At 42.0% G+C, this 22150-nt stretch overlaps 1 protein-coding gene across 6 annotated transcripts in view; it reads left to right on the top strand.

Moving 5' to 3' along the window:
• The first annotated feature begins 8336 nt into the window (after positions 1-8336).
• Positions 8337-22150, top strand: part of PIK3CB (phosphatidylinositol-4,5-bisphosphate 3-kinase catalytic subunit beta) — a 194059-nt gene continuing 180245 nt past the window's right edge. For 3 of the 6 annotated variants that reach the window (XM_082461186.1, XM_082461188.1, XM_082461184.1), the window contains exon 1: positions 8338-8573. The gene's annotated coding sequence lies outside the window, so the exon portion shown is untranslated. Of the gene's footprint in view, positions 8574-8649; positions 8793-22150 lie in introns of those variants that run through there. The other 3 variants (XM_082461189.1, XM_082461187.1, XM_082461185.1) reach the window with 2 other exon arrangements.

Below are 22150 nucleotides of genomic sequence, written 5' to 3'. Positions count from 1 at the left end.
GAGAAAAAAACAAGAACTGGTTAGGCCTAAGATGGTGTAAGATTCGACTTCCAGTAGATCTTGAGCCTCATTATATGCTCAATGTGATGCATTAGCATGCTCAATGACACAGCCACCAGACCATGACAGTTGACAATTACCATGACAACAACCAGAAAAGCCCATACAAGGACTGAAAAGGAGATCTGCATCAGTTCCAGGTCCAAACCACACCCCTGTTCTAGGATAACTCATGAATATTCCTCCTACTCTTTCCAAATCCCTCCCTTTTACTTTGACCCTCCGATATATTTGGTGTCTCCACCAGAATTGGAATGAGAAGTTGATTTGTGAACTAGGTTCCTGCTTCTCCATTTTCTGGCTGTTGAATAAAGTTTGTGCTCTTCTAGTCTCAGTATAGGTTTCGTTATTGGTTGTGGGAATCTGGTTGGAAAAAGAACCTCCCTGTCTGAGACAAGGGGTCTCGGCCTGGGTTAGGACCCTGGCGCAGGTTCGGTGGACCAATTTGGCAAGAATACCATGCTTCCTGCACTCCAGCTGGTCTTTTTGGTTTTTCAAGTGGCCATGCACAGGACCCTCGCCTTGGCTGTTTTTTCTGATTGCGATACTCTGGGCCCCCACTCTTTGCCTGGTCTCATCTTCCTTCAGACTGAGGCAAGTTTTCCCTTCCTTAGAGAAACTCGCTTTCTCCTCTCAGTGAATTCCTCCGTTATTACTTACTTTCAAAGTGTCAGGTGCCCCCCACCTTATGGCACTTAGCTGTAATTTGCAGTTAATCATGAGATGACTTCATTAATGACTGTTTCTTCCTTTGCAGCAGATGCTGTAGGAATCATGTTGTTTTGCGCACCCCCATATCACCCCCATTTATCCAGTGCCTGCGACTGTTGCTGCTGAATGAAGAAGTGAATATTCTCAAGAGTCTGGGACAATTTTTTTTTTTTTTAACCCTCCAGTCTGTATATTATTGGAATTTAAAAACACTGTCTTCTGTGAATTTCTCTCGGTATCTGTTAAGGAGACACTTGACAAAAACTTGCTGATTTCATTGTGGAAGTTCTGTCCGGATGGAACATCCCTGAACCCTCTGAATATGTAAATCTTTTTTTTAAAAAATAAATTTATTTATTTATTTTTGGCTGCGTTGGGTCTTCGTTGCTGTGCACACGGGCTTACTCTAGTTGTGGTGAGCGGCAGGCTACTCTTTGTTGTGGTGAGTGGGCTTCTCATTGCAGTGGCTTCTCTTGTTGCGGAGCACGGGCTTTAGGAGTTAGGGCTTCAGTAGTTGTGGCATGCAGGCTCAGTAGTTGTGGCTCACTGGCTTAGTTGCTCTGTGGCATGTGGGATCTTTCCGGACAGGGCTCGAACCCATGTCCCCTGCTTTGGCAGGCGGATTCTTAACCACTGTGCCACCAGGGAAGTCCCCAGAATGTGTAAATCTTGATCCTTGTAAGAGGAACATTTACCCAACCCTTAACCAATCTGGGGGATTGAGGACTAGAGGAGTCATTTCACATTTTGCTCTTGTCCCCAGTCTTTCAAATTGAGCAATCCAGGTTTCTGTTTTCCAGAGCCATCCTGTACCTGCTATTTTCCCCATTCATTTGCATAGGCATTTCAAGACTGCTCTAGACATGTGAGCTCGGCTTGATTGAAGTATCAAAATTTGCTACAGGGACTTCCGTGGTGGTCCAGTGGGTAAGACTCTGCGCTCCCAATGTAGGGGCCCGGGTTCCATTCCTGGTCGGGGAACTAGATCCCCCATGCTGCAACAAAGATCCCACGTGCTGCAGCTAAGACCCAGAGCAGCCAAAATAAGTAAATAAATAATTAAATATTTTTTAAAAAGTTGCTACAAAAAATCAAACTGTCTCTTCTACTTACATTTTGAAATATAGACTTGATTAAGAAGCAGAAATAAAGTCAACTCTTTGGTTTGGTGTTTGCTTAAAGGAAAAAAGGCTCTGATGAAGCTCATTTTTTTTTTTTTTTTAAATTTACTTATTTATTTATTTATTTTTGGCTGTGCTGGGTCTTCGTTTCTGTGCGAGGGCTTTCTCTAGTTGTGGTGAGCGGGGGCCACTCTTCATCGCGGTGCGCGGGCCTCTCACTATCATGGCTTCTCTTGTTGGGAGCACAGGCTCCAGACGCGCAGGCTCAGCAGTTGTGGCTCACGGGCCCAGTTGCTCCGCGGCATGTGGGATCCTCCCAGACCAGGGCTCGAACCCGTGTCCCCTGCATTGGCAGGCAGACTCTCAACAACTGCACCACCAGGGAAGCCCGAAGCTCAGTTTTTAGCTAAAGGAATTCCCTTTGAAGTTGGGGCTTTATTTTGCAAATATAAGGCTCTGTGAGCTACCAGAGGAGCTGAGTATAGGCTCTCCAATAAAATTTCAGTATTGGGTGAATCAGGGTGAAACTGCAAATAGGCCACTGGCCAGTTTGAGACATTTCTGCCTCTGATGCCTTCTTAATGGGCCAGAAATTTCTGGATTCCAGCTCTTCAAGGTAGCAGGTTATTTAATATGTTAATTTAATTACATTGCATCCTTTTTTATAGAAACAGGTTAAACTGCAGTTTCAGGTGGCTTGTCCACAACAACAAACAGGGCAGAGCCTTTGTTGATAAAGAGCTCACATTCCACAAGGCAGAGTCACACCCAAACGCCTTGGGAACCAGGGCTACAATCTTTGATCCAGCTAACCCTGCATACCAGAGCTAATTGGTTTTAAAAGTGCCTGATTTATTATTTTTCAACATTCAACTTATATTTCTTTAGTGAATGACACCATTCTAGACTTGCAAGTCAATGAGGCTGAAGACAATTTGCGCTTAACATACAGTGTGATCAGGATTCTCAATTTGCAAGGCTCGTCCTTGAGTGGCCTTCCTGTCCTTCTAATGCACCCACTGCCTCACTGGCTCCCTTACTAGGGCTCCACCCCTTCCTTTCTTGTTTTTTGCCTCTCCTTACTCAATGATGGTCAAACTTCTGGCTAAATTACAACTCTTTTATATGCTTTCTCTATACATATATTTATCTATCTATATTTATATAATAGGCAATATGTGAGCATGATAAAATTTCAAATAGCATAAAAGACAATAACCATAAAAATTAATTCCCCCTTCCACTCTTGTTTCCCAACCTCTAGTTCTCCTTTTCCCAGGCAATCACTGATAGTTTCTTCTGTCTTTCTGATAATAATCTATGCATATACAAATCGTAGCTGACTTTACTGTTCTGCATCTTGCCTATTTCATTAAATAATATTTTGGAGATTGTTCCAGATCAGTTCATATAGAAACACCTCGTTATTATTATTATTTTTAAAATAAATTTATTTATTTTATTTATTTTTGGCTGCGTTGGGTCTTTGTTGCTGTGCGCGGGCTTTCTCTAGTTGCAGCGAGCGGGGGCTACTCTTTGTTGCGGTGTGCGAGCTTCTCATTGCGGTGGCTTCTCTTGTTGTGGTGCGCAGGCTTCAGCAGTTGTGGCTCACAGGCTCTAGAGCGCAGGCTCAGTAGTTGTGGTGCAGGGGCTTAGTTGCTCCGCGGCATGTGGGATCTTCCCGAACCAGGGCTCGAACCAGTGTCCCCTGCGTTGGCAGGCGGATTCTTAACCACTGCGCCACCAGGGAAACCCCTGCCTCATTATTTTTACAGTTGTATACAGTCATATAATTCACTTATGACCCGTTTGTATGTATGTGTGTGCTCACCTGTGTGTGTAATTGTTTTATTGAATTTCCCTTCAAAGCCTTATATATATCTTACTTTGCTTTCCAGGAGAATGTGTCTGGTTCCCCCTGAGTCCCCTCTGTCCTCCACTGCCTTTCACTTTCTGTCTCCTTTCTCCCAAGGTTCATGGCCTTGATGTGTGTGTGTGCACATGTGTGCGTGCGTGTGTGTGTGTGTGTGTGTGTGTGTGTCTGGGCCTTTTTGAAGTGGTCTTTGAAGGCAGTTGGGGAAGAGGAGGGGAGAGAGAGGCAGCATGCCAATAGCTGTGGCAGGACAGGATGTTTGAGGCTTTGTTGGCTCTCTCTGATATGGAGACCAGCATCCAGGCCTCCTTCTTCAGAGTTTGGGGATGGTAAGTAATTTGTTCTAGGACTTTGTGCAACTCTTTTCATCTTTAAGGGCTTAGATTTCTCCCTGTGTAAGATGAGTAGGCTATACAATGTAATTTCTAAGTCTCCAAGCTCCAAGCTCTAAAATTCTAAGAAAATAAGCTCTCAAATATTCTGCTGGTGGGAGTGTAAAGGATACATTCCAGAGAGAGGGCAATTTGGCAATATCCTTCAAAATTACAAATACCTATACCTATTGACCAAATAATTCTACTTCTAAGGATTTATTCTGTGGTTACACTTGCGTATGCACAAAATGATATAAATTCAAGGTTGTTCATTGCAGCATTGTTTGTATATCAAAAAATTGGAAATAGTCTAAAAATATTCATCAGTAAGGGACGAGATATAGTATTGATATATCCTTGCAATGGAACATTATATAGCCAGAAAATAGAATGCAGATACAATGAAATACTGTATCACAATGAGAATGAGCAAAATCCAGTTATATGCAGTAGTGTATGAATATCAAAACAGTGTAGAGAAAATGTAGGGCAAAAGAAGCCAAACTCAAAAAGAGCACACACTGTATGAATCTATTTAATTAAAGTTCAAAAACAGGAAGAAGGAATCTCTAGTGATAGAAGCTGGATTGTGGCTATCCCTGGGGGCAGGGCAGTGACTGAAAGGGATCAGAAGTGGGTTCTGAGATATTTGTCATGTCTTCTATTGATCTGAGAAGTAATTACACAGGTGTGTTCCGTTTGTGAAAATTTATGATGTGGGCAGTGTTTTCTATTCTGCATGGCAGTAACAATGTAAAAGAATACATAAACTCTATAAGCACTGATATCAAACAACCTGATAGATATTATGTGAAAAAAAAACTAAGCATGAATCAAACACTTCCATATGTGTTAAAAAATGGAGAAATATACCTGTACTTGCTTATATATGTATACAATACTTCTGGAAAGATGCTCAAGAAACTGACAACGTTGGTTGTCTGTGAAGAGCGAGTAATAGCTGAGAGAGAGGCTTTTACTGAACGTTCAGTTGTACATTTTGGATTTCAAACCATGCATATTTATTACTTATAAAATGAAGAGGAAGCACTCAAAGTCTAAAAAGGAAAAATAAAAAATGTTTGTGAGCCTAGGAAATACTCAGAAGTAAGGAAGTACTCATAAGTAAGAAGAAGGAAAATAGGGGGAAAACACCCCCTAAAAAACACCAGAAGATTATGTATTGAATATATAACTCAGAACTCAGTAGTGGGGAAGTAGAGAACATTTGAGTCTTCTAAAATTGAACAGATAGAAACTTTTCTTTATGTTCACCACTTTAATCATGATTTAAAAACTAGTCACAAGTTTTTTTTTTTTCTTTAAAGCTGTATTTATTAAAGGCATAAGATAATACAATTTTTTTTTTTTAAAGTTTTGGTTTTTTTGTTTTTTGTTTTTGTTTTAATTTTTTATTTATTTATGGCTGTGTTGGGTCTTCGTTTCTGTGCGAGGGCTTTAGTTGCGGCAAGTGGGGGCCATTCTTCATCGCGGTGCGCAGGCCTCTCACTATCGCGGCCTCTCTTGTTGCGGAGCACAGGCTCCAGATGCGCAGGCTCAGCAATTGTGGCTCACGGGCCTAGTTGCTCCACGGCATATGGGATCCTCCCAGACCAGGGCTCGAACCCATGTCCCCTGCATTGGCAGGCAGATTCTCAACCACTGCGCCACCAGGGAAGCCCCAATTTTTTTTTCACATCTTTATTGGAGTATAATTGCTTTACAATGTTGTGTTACTTTCTGCTGTACAACAAAGTGAATCAGCTATATGTATACATATATCCTGATATCCCCCAAACAATGGTTTTAACAGTAAGATATCAAATATCTATAAAGACATTTCAGCCCTCTGAGCTATCCAAAGTGATCAGCCTAGTGTAAATTCTTCAATCCCTTTCTCTATGACCCCATGGATATATCTATAAATGGTCAGCAATATACTAACAGGATCATACCACTCTTTATCTCTCTTCAATTTGCTTTTTCCACTTTAGCAATATATCAAGGACATACCTCTGGGTCAATACAGATAGGTTTAACTAATTTTCATCATTGATCAGTGTATAATATTGCAGAGTATGGAGGGAGTACAATTGGTTCATATATTCCATTACCTATGGACAATCACATTGTTCCTAGTTTGTGTTTGTTTTGTACTTCACGTAACACAATAAGCATCTGTGTTAGTTTCCTGTGGCAACTTTAACAATTACCACAAACTGAGTGGCTTAAAATAACAGAAATTGATTCTTTCCCGGATTTGGAGTTCCAAGTCTGAAATCAATGTGTTGGCAGGCTCTGCAAACCTGTTCTGTGGCCCCCTCGAAGCTTCTGGTAGCTGCCAGCAATCCTCGGCATTCTTTAGCTTGTACATGCATCATTCCCAACTCTGCCTCATTCTTCACATCCCCTTTATCTCTGTGTCTCCATCTCAAATCTTTCTCTGCCTTTCTCTTGAAAGGATGCCTGTCGTTGGATTTAGGGCCCACCCCAAATCTAGGATGATCTCATTTCAAGATCCTTAACTTAATTACATCTGTAAAGATCCTTTTCCCAAATAAGGCTATGCTCACAGGTTCCAGGTGGACTTCTTTTGGAGGGCCAACATTCAACCCACCACAGCATCCTTGGGTCCATCCTTATAATTAGTATTTTCTTTAGTTTTTCTATAGGGCAGAGTTAATGCATTTTTGGGTCAATGGATAGGTATATGTATTTTAAATTTAAATAGGTATTTCCAGATTACTCCTAGAAAGTTTGTGGCAATTTACACTCCCATCAGAGCTTGTTTCCTATGTATCATTGATTGCTCTTGCTAATGTTTGCCAGTCTAATGAGTGAAAAATGGATTACTGTTTTAATTTGCTTTCCCATGACTATTAGTGAAATAAGCGTCTTTTTAATGAACCATTTGGATTTTCTCTTCCATTAATCGCCTGCTCGTAGACGTTGCCTGTATTTTTAAAACATTGAACTATTTGGCTTTTTAAAAATCCATTTATAGAGACTCTTTTACGTTAGAGATATAATGTGTTTGCCATATGTTTTGTGCAGTTCTATTCCGTCTATTGTTTTTTGTTTTAACTTGTCTTAGTGTGATGTTATGCAAAACTTTCAAAATATTTAGGTAGAAAATTTTTTTTCTTTGATGATTCTGAGCTTCCTGTCTTGCTTAAAGTTATATTACTATTCTTTAAAAAATTTCCTCTAAGTCTTTGTTTTGCATATTTTTAAGTCTTTAACTCTTCTGGAACATATTTTTGAATATGGTATGGCTCTAGATTTATTATGAAGTCAATTAAATCAGGATCGTTGATCAAATAAACTATTCTTTTATCACAGGCTTGTTTGCCACCTTTGCTTTATATTAGGTTTACTTGAGATTCCATCCCAGACTAAACTATTTGCCTGAGCTATTACAGTAGCAATAAGTTACAATAACCTTACAATATAGTAGCTTTACAATAAGTTAACTTTTTGGTTTTCAGTAAGTGAAATTGAAGTGTGCCATTAAGAAAGAGGACCATGAGATTTCCCGGTTGAGGTCAAAAGATAACAGGAGATAAGGTATGCGAACAGGGCTGGGTAAACTGTAAGCCTCTGCAGATAAATGTTAGTTATCGCAAAAATGAACACACAGAAAAAGAATCTTGGGCTTGGAATGCTGGACTTTTGCTTTATGACCAGTGCAGGGATTGAAGGGCCAGCTGTGGGGCAGCCGACCTAGCGGCCTCACCCCCAGAAGAGGAGTGACACAGGGGGAGAGGGAAAAGCAAAGTGTAGGGCCCAGGAACCGAGATATCAGTTCAGAGTCGCAGAACTGGGGAGAGTGACTGGGAAGAGAAGGCCGGCAAGGAAACTAGGAACAGAGAAATCTCTCGGAGGTGGCTACGAAGGCCGGGGCAGGTGGTGGGTCTCTCCTGAAAGCGGCTTGCCGGGGATTCCCGATTCCGAGTCCTCCGGGAGCCTCAAAGAGGAGCAGAACTGCCGCACAGCAGCGCCGCTGCTGGGCGGGCAGCCGGAGAAAACTAGACAGCGGTTCAGCCTCCCAGCAGGCACCAACGGAAAAGACTAGGCGGCGGTTTCCCTCCCAGCGGGGACCAGCTCTGCCCCGCCCAGCCCGCAGACCTGGGATTGGCCGGAGCGGCTCACGGGGCGGGGCGAGGGCTGCTGGGAGGTGGGCCCGTGAGGCGGGCGCGCGCGCGGGCACGGCGGTGGCGCGCGCGTGCTCCGTCGGTCGGTGCGGCGGCGGCGGAGCTGGCCATGGCCGTGGGCGACGGGCTGGTGTAACGCCGCGCGGGGCAGGCGGGTGGCGACTGAGAGAGACGGGCATGGGAGCGCCGCAGCTGGACGGTCGCGGTGGCCTGAGCTGCTAACCGCGCACCTGGAGCCGAGAGCCGGCGGCAGCGGCGGCGGCGGCGGAGCGCCGGGCAGGTGAGTGCAGTGGAGCGGGACCCGGATGCGGCGCGGCTGAGGGGCGGCGCGGTCGCGGCGGGCCTCTGAGGTGCCCCCGCGCGGGCCGGCGGCGCGCTCTTGCCCGCCACAGCCTGCGGCGCCGGCGACTGAGTGGCCCTCTGCGCTTCCTGCCGGCGCCGAGGACGCCGGCCCGCGGGGGTGCCTCGCTCGCCTGAGGCCCTCCCGGGGCTCTGCAAGGTGAGCGGCTCTCCCCGGCCTCCGGGCGGCAGGGACGCGGCCCTTTGGGTCGCGTTCCTGAGGGGTGTCTGGGGAGAGGCGGCGTCCTCGCCCCCTGTGTCTGTGCGGACACCCGCGAGCTCCTGATCCTCAGATGCCTTTTTGCGCAGGGTGTATTTTAGGGGCGGGGATCCTGGACTGTTGGGATAGGGTCGTGTTTTCAAATCCCGGCGCCGCCACTGAGCAGCCCTGGGGCCTTGGGCCAGAGTATCCGGATTTGTTAGTGGGAATAATTATACGTACTTCACAGGGTTGTTGTGAAGCTAGGACAGGATGATGTACATGACCGAAGAGCGACTGCTCGGTCAGTGGTAGGCTGTTAGGAGTAACTCTGTTGCAGCATCTTCCCTTGTTAGCTATTGCTGATTCCTGGCTGCGGGTGTACTTTTGGGGGGCACATTTATTTCCGAAGCGCTTTGATGTTGCAGTAACCTCCACTGGAGTTGCTTAATACAGGAGCCTGTTATCTTAACAGTGGCCAAAATACGAATCCTATAGCCTCATCCTAAAATGCTGGAGTCTCTTTTTTTTGCTAAGGCTGCCTTGGAATACCTGTCTCAGGTACCGAGTGGGAATTGCTGTTTAAATAAAACAGCGAGTTTAGGATTCGCTTCAGATGCAAGGTGGTGGGATACAGTAAACTTGAAGTGCTTTGCTGTTTAAATAATCTTAAGTGACACTTAAACTGTCACTTATTACAGAGTATAAACAGAGAAAAATATGAAAACAGACTCCTTTTTTTGCATTGCTACATACGAAGGGAGTGACAAGTGCTTTTGAAAACATCATCGTGGGCAGTGTTACTGTCTGGTGAAGTCATCTTAGTTAAATTAGATGAGTACTTATTTTGAAGCACTGAATGGGTGTTTGGAAATATGATTCCTAATAAAATCATCTCCAACGAGTCAGAATTCTCAGCAGTTCATTAATCATTTGGGGATTTTTAGGTTACACTGTAAGATTTTTATGGTAAAAGCAGAACTGCTTAAGTCATGATAAAGTAGCATAGGAAAGGGTGGTCAGGATAAAGATCTTAACCGAGTTCCAGAAGGCAAGTGTGGAACAAAGTAAAAATCTTAAGCTTTAAAACTGGGATTGTATTCACTAAAGCAAAAATGACTGAAATCAAAAAACTTTTTTGTACAACCCCTGATTCACATCCTAATGAGGGTCTTTTACCTTCAGAGTGGGTTTTTTTTTTTTTAATTTAATTTATTTATTTTTGGCTGCGTTGGGTCTTCGTTGCTGTGTGCGGGCTTTCTCCAGTTGCCGCGAGCGGGGGTTACTCTTCGTTGCGGTGCGCGGGCCTCTCGTTGTGGTGGCTTCTCTTGTTGCGAAGCTCAGGCTCTAGGCGCATGGGCTTCAGCAGTTGTGGCGGGCGGGCTCGGTAGTTGTGGCTCGCGGGCTCTAGAGCGGAGGCTCAGTGGTTGTGGCCCACGGGCTTAGTTGCTCCGCGGTATGTGGGATCTTCCTGGACCAGGGCTTGAACCCATGTCGCCTGCATTGGCAGGTGGATTCTTAACCACTGCGCCACCGGGGAATACCCAGAGTGTTTTTTAGAAGTGGAGAAAATCGAGTTGGGTTTTGATTTATTGCCTTTTTTCACCTCTTGTCTGTACTTCTTGCTTTTCTTAGGGACTCATCCATAAAGGCTTTTGATCCAACTTGCTTTGTGTATGTAAACAAAATACATAGAAAAAAGTTAAAAATTAACCTTGTAATCTAAATTATCTTCTTCCTTGTAGTCTAATTGTGTTCTTCCTAAATTATAACCTTCCCTGTTGTCTCACTGGTGAACCCAATAGTAGAAGCACTGCTATCCACTGTGAAAAGGCTAGGGGTCAGAAGTCACATCTTGGCTCTTAGGCCTGGTCCTGGGTCCCAGATAGTGGGACTTTGGGGATATCACCCAGTCTTCCTGGGCCTCAGTTTTTTTTTTTTGTTTGTTTATAGAATTTGAGAGTATGTGGCCAGCAGGATGGGAGGGTGGTGGTGGATTAGAGTATCATATTATATAAAGGAACCTTCCAGGATACTCCACTTTTATGGTTTTTCTTCTCTTCACTCTGTTTCTCTATCTCTTTTGTTGACTTTTCCTTCTCTTCATGAATTCAAAACATCCTAATGCCTCAGGGCGTCCAAGACCGTCCCTCTGCTTTTTTCTACCTGTATTCTCTCTTCGTGATCTCATCAAGTCCTGGGCTTTAAATACTATCACCGTGCTGTTTACTCTCAGATTTTTATCTCCAGTTCTGAACTTCACATTTCTTCTGTCTGCCTACATATCTTCACTTCATTTGTCCGTCTTAAACTTGACATGTTCAAAGTGGAGGAGCTCTTGATTTCCATTCTTCAGCCTGTTCCTTCCCCAGCAGCCTGCATTTCATAGGAGCACCCCTCTACCCCGCTCTTCCACCTACTTAAGTGAAAAATCTGGTGGTCATCCTTAACTCGTCACTTTGCCTCTCTGCTCCCCCACTGCCTCACACAACCAGTCCTTCAGCAAACCCTGTTGATTTTGCCTCCAAAATGTATCCCGAATATATTTACTTCACTTTGTTTTTTATTTTTAAAAAATATTTATTTGCTTTTTGGCTGTATCAGGTCTTAGTTGCGGCACAGGGGCTCAACAGCTGCAGAGCGTGGGCTTAGCTGCCCCGTGGCATGTGGGATCTTAGTTCCCCTGACCACGGATTGAACCGGCGTCCCCTGCATTGCAAGATGGATTCTTAACCACTGGACCACCAGGGAAGTCCCTACTTCACTTTATTTTTATTGTCACCACCCCAGTTGTTCCTAGGTAGTAGCTTCCTAACTCGTCTCCTTGCCTCTGGCCTTGCTCTCCTACAGTCCCTTTTCAGACAGCAGTCAGAGTGATCTTTACTCACTCTCCTGCTCCAGGGGCTTCTTATTGCACTAAAAAGTAAGTCCAAACTCTACCTGCATTATCAGCTAATTATCTTGCTTATTTTCTTGTTTATTTGTTTATGGTCTTTTCCCTCCAGCATATTATAATCTCTCTGATGGAAGGGACTTGGTCTTCCCTGGGGTATTCTCAGTAACCAGAACAGTGTCTGGAAAATTTAACTAATGTTGAATGAATGAATGTATGATTGAAATACATTATAAAATCTTCCGATTCCAAGTATAACATGTACGGAATACACTTGACCCTTTTTTGGTCCCAGATTTGTGCAAATGAGGAAGTGATCACAGGGCCTAGAGTTATTCTATTAGGTATCCTTACTTTCTCAGTCTTCATTAAGGTACTGTACCTCCTGAAAAGGCTAAGCATTTAGACGTCAAGCCGTTAATAACAAAAACAAATGCGGATTTCGTTCATTGTATACTGGATCATTAGTATTTTTGTGAATAAGAAACCATACAAGTTTTCCAGCCTTGTCTTGTTCTTTAGAAGCATTGAATTTTGGTCTTGACTGGAGGGGACTGGTTCTATAGAATGTGGTAGTTTAATCCAGTATTGCATACCAAATCCTATAGGGTAGCAGTTGCAATTTTTACAGAGAACAGGTGTTTTTATTTATTTTAATTACACTATTTTTTTAAAATCTGAGTGCCCCCCCCCCCCCCCCGCCCCAGCTTGTGTGCATTTATGTAAATATCCTCTGAACCATTTGATTCAGTTATCATATCTTACGATATCTTGGAGAGATAAGTCCCTGTCATTTGGCTTCTGTTAACTGCTCACTTGCAAGCTTTGTCATGTTGTAGAAAGAGGCAAATAATTTAGGATTTCCCCCGAGACTGAAGCCCCAAAGACTATCTAGTAGGTTTGTGAAGAAAGAAGGGTATGGAAAAATCAAGGTGTAGAATTCCATTGTCAGAGTAGATAATAGGGAAAAGATACGTTGGAGAAGGAAATCCTAGACTAGAAGAATAATACTGGAAATTTAGTAGAAAAGAAGAAGAAAAGGAAGATAAAGGACAATATTATAGATTTTCAGGCTTGTGTGGGGCAACTTTGCTTCTCACTCCTTTTACCTTCTCATCTCCCTCTCCAAATTTTGACACTTTTTTTTTTTTCCCTCTGCCTTCTCTCCACTCCCTGATTTGTATGGGCTGTTTTTCTAAGGAGTGCCTATGTGCCTTTGGTAGTCTGATGTCTGCAGGGACATCTTGTGTGAAAGGATACTATCCTTTTTTGAAGAGGCCTTTCTGCTTTCTCATAATCAAAGTCTGACTTCCTGGATTTTCCAGCCACTGGGTCGGTCCAGCTTTACCCTTTGGAGTGACTCTAAACTGGTGTACTTCCTTTTTAAGTTGTTCTCTCATATATTCCATGGCAACCTTTATGTTATCATCTCCAGGTTAAATAATCCTGAGTCACAAGCTTCCAGTTGAGAGAGGAAAAATGAAAGGTATTAGATGTATGATTGGGTGTGTATAGTGTGTTACCTACCAGTTGCTCTGATAACGCAGGTTGCGTATCTCTAATTTAGACCTTTCTTTTTCTGAGTTGATAGTTTTGTTTTTTTTTTTAATAAAAAAGACATTTCTAAAAGAGTGACATTGAATTTTAAAATTTTACAAAAACTTTTTCATGTACGGTCCTATGAGTTTTAACACATGCCTAGATTCTTGTAACTATCACCACCGCTAACAGTGTACAGAATAATTCCAACACCCCAAAGAATTCCCTCATGTTACCCCTTTTACGGTCAGCCTCCCTTCATTTTTTTTTTTATTTTTTAATTTATTTATTTATTTTTGGCTGTGTTGGGTCTTCGTTTCCGCGCGAGAGCTTTCTCCAGTTGCGGCGAGCGGGGGCCACTCTTCATCGCGGTGCGCGGGCCTCTCACTGTCGCGGCCTCCCGTTGCAGAGCACAGGCTCCAAACGCGCAGGCTCAGCAGTTGTGGCTCGCGGGCCCAGTCGCTCCGCGGCATGTGGGATCCTCCCAGACCAGAGCTCGAACCCGCGTCCCCCGCATCGGCAGGCAGACTCCCAACAACTGCGCCACCAGGGAAGCCCCCCTTCATTTTTAACACTTGGAATTATTTTTTTATTTTTTTGGCCACCACGTGGCTTGTAGGGTCTTAGTTCCCTGACCAGGGGTTGAACCCAGGCCCTTGGCGGTGAAAGCGCAGAGTCCTAACCACTGGACCGCCAGCGAATTCCCTGGGTTTATTTGTTTTTTTAAAGGGAAGGTCTCTCATGCATAGAATATGTTAGAACTTGGAATAAGTGGTTAATTGATCAACCTAATTGTTGGTTTTATTTTAGAAATATAAATAAAGGAATTTCAGTCTTCAACATAACGGGTCTACATGCAGTAAAGTAATAAACTTTGTAGATGGAGGAATGTTTAACAGGCTTTAAATTAAAAAAAAAATTATTGTATAACTTCTGGAACCTGTCAAGTGAGGCAAATCCCATAATGTCAAGTTACAATAGGGAGCATCTAACAAAGAAATTTGGAGGCTAAGTCTGTGATAAAATCATAAAGGATGGCATAACATATCTTCTCATGTGTGATAAACCCAGAATCCCATTTACTGCAATCGCAGGGTAAGCTAGGGTAAACTGGAGATTAATTTTGCCAAGGATTATGTTATGAAGTCTCAGCTTTTCTCTCTTCTCTCTCTCTAGCATTGTCACCTCTGCTAGCCTATCCATTTTATTCCAGCACTTAGTTGTTTCAGGTATTCAACTCTTCTAGGGTTTGAGGGAAAGATGTGCTATCTTTATAGCTATGGTGTATTGCAAAGGTAGCTTTCCATTATTCGTTTAACTTGTTTCCAGCCTAAAGCAGTCAATAATTTAGAAATTCCCTCATTTCCTCAAAAAATTTACACATCCTTCCCCTGAGTCCTGGCTCCATGATCTGTCTTGCCCCCACTTCTTCACCAAGAATGTATATTTCCTTATTTTCTTGATTATTTAATTTAAAGTAGGTCACCTGAGGTTATTATTATCTGTTGAGCCTTTAATAGGGGAAATTTACCGCCAAAATAAAGAAAGTTAATCTGGCAGTTCCCTGTGTTGTGGTATTGTTAGAGCACAGGTCAGCAGCTCACAATCCCCTACTGCAAACCCCGGAGGGACTGCTGCATCCCTGACCCTGTAGCTTGTCTCCTGCTGCTCTGGCTACTTGGGAGACCACCAGGCAAATGCTCATTTGCGAAATGAGCGAACCTGATTATCCATGCCTTCAGGAGGAGGATTATGTGGATTAAAAGAAATCCATGGGTAATCCAGAAGCTTTATTTAAACTGCAGTTTAACCACATTCCTGACCATAGTTTTTCTTTGCATTTCTTTTTTTTTTTTTTTTTTTAAATTTTTATTTATTTAGTTTGGCTGTGTTGGGTCTTCATTTCAGTGTGAGGGCTTTCTCTAGTTGTGGCGAGTGGGGACCACTCTTCATCGCAGTGCATCGACGCGCAGGCTCAGTAGGTGTGGCTCACGGGCCTAGTTGCTCCGCGGCATGTGAGATCTTCCCAGACCAGGGCTCGAACCCGTGTCCCCTGCATTGGCAGGCAGATTCTCAACCACTGCGCCACCAGGGAAGCCCTTTCTTTGCATTTCTAATAACTAATTTATAATATTTACCAATTTCATGTTTACCTCTTTGTACCGTTTAGAAGTAATGGTAGTTATGAAGTAGAGAAGATGTGGGAGGGGCCAAGGAGTTAGATAATCTACGGGCATTGCCCCACATAACTTGGTGTTGACTGGATGGTTTAACCAGTAAGGTTTAGTAATGCTTACTAGACCTTGAAGCCCTGAATTCCATGAATTCCTTACCTGCTGAGCCACTGGAAGAAATTTGAGGTGACTGTCAACAAGAGGCCAAACTCTGTTTTGAGACATTTGTACTTTACTAGCTTAAATGATTGAGCTTTTGTGATTTAAATGAGTATTGCAGATTGTCAGAATTATAAATTTACTGCAATTTGAAGTTCTCTTTAATGCTTATTTAATCACTTAACCTGTTAAACATTTTCATAGGAATTAAAATGAAGACCTGCTGTTTGAAATAGAGGTGCTCATTTCTTGTAGCCAGGCCACTATTTACTACCTCTGACATGTTACTTACATGTAGTTACACAGTAACTAATTTCTATTAAATAGTTGAAATATGGTCATTTAAAATTGCTTATTCTTGAACTACTGATTTAATGTAGATCTTGTATTTAGATATCATACTATTAAAATCAGTGTTTTCCTCTGACTTTATAAATCATTATAAATTGCTGCCCTTATGTTATCTGGACACAAATTTATTTAAAACTTATTTCTGCAGTTGTATATTTTCAAAAGTTAGGTTCCATGTTTATCAGCTACATGGACATCATTCCTCCAATGAGATTCATTGTAGTTAATTATTAGAGGCATGTCCTGGGGAAAACCAACTGGAGTTCTCTTAACACGCTTGTTTTTTGCACTGTGAGCCTAAGGAAACATCCATAGAAGATGGTTGTTGATTTTGGACAATGTTATGATCCATTATAATTATTTTATTTTTGTTCTTTTGATGGCTGTGGAAATTTCACATTTTCATTGGAAATCATTGGTTGTCTTAACTCTTGATGTACTTCACCCACCATTCCATTATTAGATTATTAAAATTTTCCCTAACTGAGAGGCTTCTGGGTTTTAGATTCTCATTCTACCTACAAGGAATGTCTACTCTGTGTGTGTGTGTGTGTGTGTGTGTGTGTGTGTGTGTGTGTGTGTGTTATAGAGAACTATATATGCTGTACCAACCAGTAACAATTGTTTTACCTTTAACTTATGAAGAATGTACTATCTTCTCCTTGAGAGCCAGGCAATTATTTTTTAATCAGTGACTTCTTTAATTCTATGCATTATGTTGTTACCTGCTTCCTTTTATCAATATGTTCTTTTGTCATTTAAAGCTGTGACTGTCAATATAGCCTATTAGAAAAACTCCTCTGTGTGATTTACTGTATAGGATTAAACTATAACCAAAGTTAACATTATTGAATGCTCACCTATGTGTCAGGTTATGCTAACTCCTCTTTGTGCATTATTCATTTTATCTTCATAAGAAACTTGTAATGAAGGTACTAATGATATTCTCATTTAAGAAATGAGGAAACTGAAGCTTTGGGAAGTTAACATGCCAGGTGGCACACAGCTTTTAAGTGGGAGAGTCAGGTTTCAAACTCAGGTCTGTATGACTCTAGAATTTATGCTTTTGCTTATTTATTTATTTTTAAATTTATTTTTTATTGAGGAATAGTTGATTTACAATATTATATAAGTTTCAGGTATACAACATAGTGATTCACAGTTTTTAAAGGTTATACTCCATTTATAGTTATTATAAAATATTCCCTGTCTTGTACAATATACTCTTGTAGCTTATTTATTTTATACATAGTAGTTTGTACCTCTTAATACCCTACCCCAGGAGTCCCCAACCCCCAGGCCACAGACCGGTAGTGGTCCAAGGCCTGTTAGGAACTGGGCCGCACCGCAGGAGATGAGTGGCAGGTGAGCGAACGAAGCTTCATCTGCTGCTCCCCATGGCTTGCATTACTGCCTGAACCATCTTTTGCATTATGATCTGAACCGCCCCCTTCCCCCCCCACCACCCCCCCCCCCCCCGCCACCCCGCCCCTTCCCTCCCCTGGCCATGGAAAAATTGTCTTCCACGAAACTGGTCCCTGGTGCCAAAAAGGTTGGGGACCGCTGCCCTACCCCATCTTGCTCCTCCTCCCTTCCTTCTCCCTGCTGGTAACCACTAGTTTGTTCTCTATATCTGTAAGTCTTTTTTCTTATATGCACTAGTTTGTTTTAATTTTTATATTCCACATATAAGTGTTATCATACAGTATTTGTCTTTCTCTTTCTGACTTATTTCACTTTGCATAATATCCTCCATATCCATCCATGTTGTTACAAATGGCAAAATTTTGTTCTTTTTATTTATGGCAGAGTAGTAATCCATTGTATATATATATACACCACTCTTCTGTATCCATTCATCTGTTGATGGACACTTAGGTTGCTTACATATCTTGGCTATTGTAAATAATGTTGCTGTGAACACTGGGTTAGAATTTATGCTTATAACTGATTGCCTCAATAGTTTTTTTATTTGTTAGGTCCTTCGGAGGAAGGTTGAAAGAGACTATATATATATATTTTTTTCTTTTTCTTTTTTTAAGAGGGCTCTTTCCTTTTTTATTTTTTTAATTTATTTTATTTATTTATTTTTGGCTGTGTTGGGTCTTTGTTGCTGTGCGTGGGCTTTCTCTAGTTGTGGTGAGCAGGGGCTACTCTTCATTGCAGTGAGCGGGCTTCTCATTGTGGTGGCTTCTCTTGTTGCGGAGCATGGGCTCTAGGCGTGTGGGCTTCAGTAGTTGTGGCTCGCGGGCTCTAGAGTGCAGGCTCAATAGTTGTGGCGCATGGGCTTAGTTGCTCCACGGCATGTGAAATCTTCCCAGACCAGGGCTCAAACCTGTGTCCCCTGCATTGGCAGGCAGATTCTTAACCACTGTGCCACCAGGGAAGCCCGAGACTATATAAGTTTAAAGTGTTGTTTTTTAGTGTAATAATCACCAGCTTCATTTTACAGTACCTGGGTATTTGAAATCAGGAAGCAATTTTCTAATCATTTAACCATTAACTTTCATTCACTACTCTTAAACAAGTTTTTATGTGTATAGTCCTGTTTTATGGATTAGAGTTAAGAGTTAAACAATGAATTAGTTATGTGATATAGTGTACCTTTTTTATTTTTTAAAAAATATTTATTTATTTATTTTGGTTGCACCGGATCTCAGTTGCGGCATGCAGGATCTTTAGTTGGGGCATGTGGGCTTCTTAGTTGCGTCATGTGAACTCTTAGTGGTGGCAGGCATGCGGGATCTAGTTCCCTGACCAGGGATCAAACCCCGGCCCGCTGCATTGGGATGGCAGAGTCTTACCCACTGGACCACCAGGGAAGTCCCATACCTTTGTTTTGAATGTAAGATGAGCTTTTCCTTTTCCCTTGGCTTTACAATTGGACTGTGGTTTTGTGGTTTGTCATATATGTGTAAGTAACAAAAATAATGTATGACTTCGTATAGTTAGAGGTCCTAGTCCGCTTGTGTAGATCATCTTTACAGAGTTTTTAAATAAGAAAACACCAAGTTTTTTTTTTCTCTTCTGCTTAGGTAATTTGTTTGGGTGGTATATTAAAACATGTTGCTAAGCTTGATCCTAAATTATTGGGAATAGAAGAAGTTAGATATAAATTTACTTTTTTTTTTTCATAAATTTACTTTTGAATAAATGAACCAATAGACTACAATTGTTAATACCTTAACTTAAAAAAATAGTGAATTGAGAAGCATTAATACTATTTGGCCTTTTTTTTCATATTCACATGAGAAAGGAATGTGAGCATTAACATTACATCTACCATTAGTAGTACTTAGACACATAGAAGGAGATGCATAGGACACAATGGAGGTTTTCTCTCTAGCTCTGGAGCCCAGTTAACTTGTTTCAGGCAAGTTTCTGGTTGTGATGCCATTATAAGCCATTATGACAGCACGTCCAATCTGCAAATGGGGGATTTGTGATTATTTTCTTTACTGCTGAAAAGTTGAGCTCTTACTGAGTATGCCTCTTGCCATAGACAAGCCATGAGTGGGCTCAAATTGGGGCAGGTGGGTCACTTTTCCCTCTTAGAAGTCTGAACTTTTTTCTGTTGACAGTAATCTCAGTGACTCACAAATGTTATTTTAGTTACCTAGTTCGCCTTTAACATTATTTCCCAAACTGTGTATTATTTTACAAAATAAAAAGCAAGCACTTAGAACAGGAAAATCCTATCTTATAAATTCCATAATAATTATTTTGAGCTAATCACTATTTTGAATTCATTTATAAGCAATGGTTTCTATAGATGAGAACTGTGTAGTTACAAAATTACAGGTATTCTTTCGTCATTCCTGAGTGGGTGTGGAGACCTAAAGCCACCGATGTATTATCCATTTTGAAAATGAACTATTTAATAACTTAAGAGAAGTTTTGGACTGACTACATCTAGTTAGTTGGATGCTAAGGTTGGGATCTGATTTTAGTAAAGGAAAATATTTTTAAGGAATACAATCCTTTTTGAAGTCTTCATATATTATTGACAGTGTCAATAATGTTTGCCTTAAAATGTAATCTTAAAAGGTAGCAATTTCTTTTTTTAGAAAATTGCTGAGGTCATTTTATTTTATTTTTTAAATTAATTTTATTTTTGGCTGCATTGGGTCTTTGTTGCTGCACGCGGGCTTTCTCTAGTTGTGGCAAGCGGGGGCTACTCTTTGTTGTGGTGCGCGAGCTTCTCATTGTGGTGGCTTCTCTTGTTGTGGAGCACAGGCTCTAGGCACGTGGGCTTCAGTAGTTGTGGCACGTGGGCTCAGTAGTTGTGGCCCACGGGCTCTAGAGTGCAGGCTCAGTAGTCGTGGCCCACGGGCTCTAGAGTGCAGACTCAGTAGTCGTGGCACACGGGCTTAGTTGCTCCACAACATGTGGGATCTTCCCGGACCAGGGCTTGAACCCATGTCCCCTGCATTGGCAGGCAGATTCTTAAACACTGCACCACCAGGGAAGCCCTAAAAAAATTTTTTTTTATTTTTGGCCGTGCCACGCAGGTTGCGGGATCTTAGTTTCAGGACCAGGGATCAAACCTGCGCCCTCGGCAGTGAAAAGCGTAGAGTCCTAACTGGACCACCAGGGAATTCCCTGCATTATTATTTAAAATGGAAAAATTCTTTATTTTTTAATGTACAAAGTTTATTTTTTTCAGGAATTTAAAAATACGTACCAATTTAAACTGACTACACATTAAGTTAGTGTTTTATTTCCTAACTATGCAGTTGATATTATAAGGAGCTGCTCCATTCAGTTAAAAACTAATGAATAGGGCTTCCCTGGTGGCACAGTGGTTAAGAATCCGCCTGCCAATGCAGGGGACACGGGTTCGAGCCCTGGTCTGGGAGAATCCCACATGCCGTGGAGCAGCTGGGCCCGTGCGCCACAACTGCTGAGCCTGCGCTCTGGGGCCCGCGAGCCACAGCTGCTGAGCCCACATGCCATAGCTGCTGAGGCCCTCGCACCTAGAGCCTGTGCTCTACAACGGGAGAGGCCACCGCAATGAGAAGCCTGCGCGCCGCAACTAGAGAAAAGCCCGCATACAGCAATGAAGACCCAACACAGCCAAAAATAAAATAAATAAATTTATTAAAAAAAACAAAAACCAAAACCTAATGAATAACATCAACTTTTTCTGGCTTACTTTTCTGAAGATAATTGGTACATAAACATATAATTTTATCCTTTTTATTATTTATTTATTTATTTATTTATATTTTGGCTATGCCGTGTGGCTTGCAGGATCTCGGTTCCCCAGCCAGGGATTGAACCCAGGCCACGGTAGTGAAAGCCCATAATCCTAACTACTAAGCCACAAGGCAACTCCCTAGATGCAGCCTTTCTGAAAGGATACCGAAAAACTGCTATACGTTGGTTGCCTCTGGGGAGTGTAACCTCGGATGCTGAGAGACATTTGTGGTAGGGAGACTTTATTTTGTATATCCTTTTGTGCTTTTGAATTATGTGCCTTTGAATTTCTTTTTGTGATTTTGAATTTTGAATTTATGTAATCAATGCATGTAACTACAAAGTAGAGAAATTCAGCTATTTTGATGATTAAAAAGGTAATCTTGTAAGGTATTACAAAATTAAACACAATGAACACTATAATGTTTAGTTTAAGTATCATTAAAGCTTAAGAAAATTGTATTTATTCTGTCTTCTACATTGACTTGTATTATACCTGTACAATTAATGCATAGGTGGGTAAGATGGAGGTCTAACCCTGTGTTAGGCATATTAATAATGATAGCCAAAGTTTATGGAATGCTAGCAATATAGCAGGCACTTTGCTAAATCCTTTATGGTGGCATTGCTTGTTTGCTGCTTTCCCTCTGAGGGAAAGGCTATTATCAAGAATATTAATTTTTCATTTCAGTTGTTACCTCTTTCCTATATTGAGTTGTCAAAAGCAATTTTAGGGCTTCCCTGGTGGGGCAGTGGTTAAGAATCTGCCTGCCAATTCAGGGGACACGGGTTTGAGCCCTCCGGGAAGATCCCACATGCCATGGAGCAACTAAGCCTGTGTGCCACACTACTGAGCCTGCACTCTAGAGCTTGCGAGCCACAGCTGCTGAGCCCACGTCCCACAACTACTGAAGCCCACGCACCTAGAGCCTGTGCTCCGTACCAAGAGAAGCTACCACAATGAGAAGCCTGCACACCTCAACGAAGAGTAGCCCCCACTCGCC

This window comes from Balaenoptera physalus (genome assembly GCF_965194825.1).
Source record: "Balaenoptera physalus genome assembly, chromosome: 4".
Lineage (NCBI taxonomy): Eukaryota > Metazoa > Chordata > Mammalia > Artiodactyla > Balaenopteridae > Balaenoptera > Balaenoptera physalus.
This window is presented reverse-complemented; position numbering and strand designations above follow the sequence as displayed.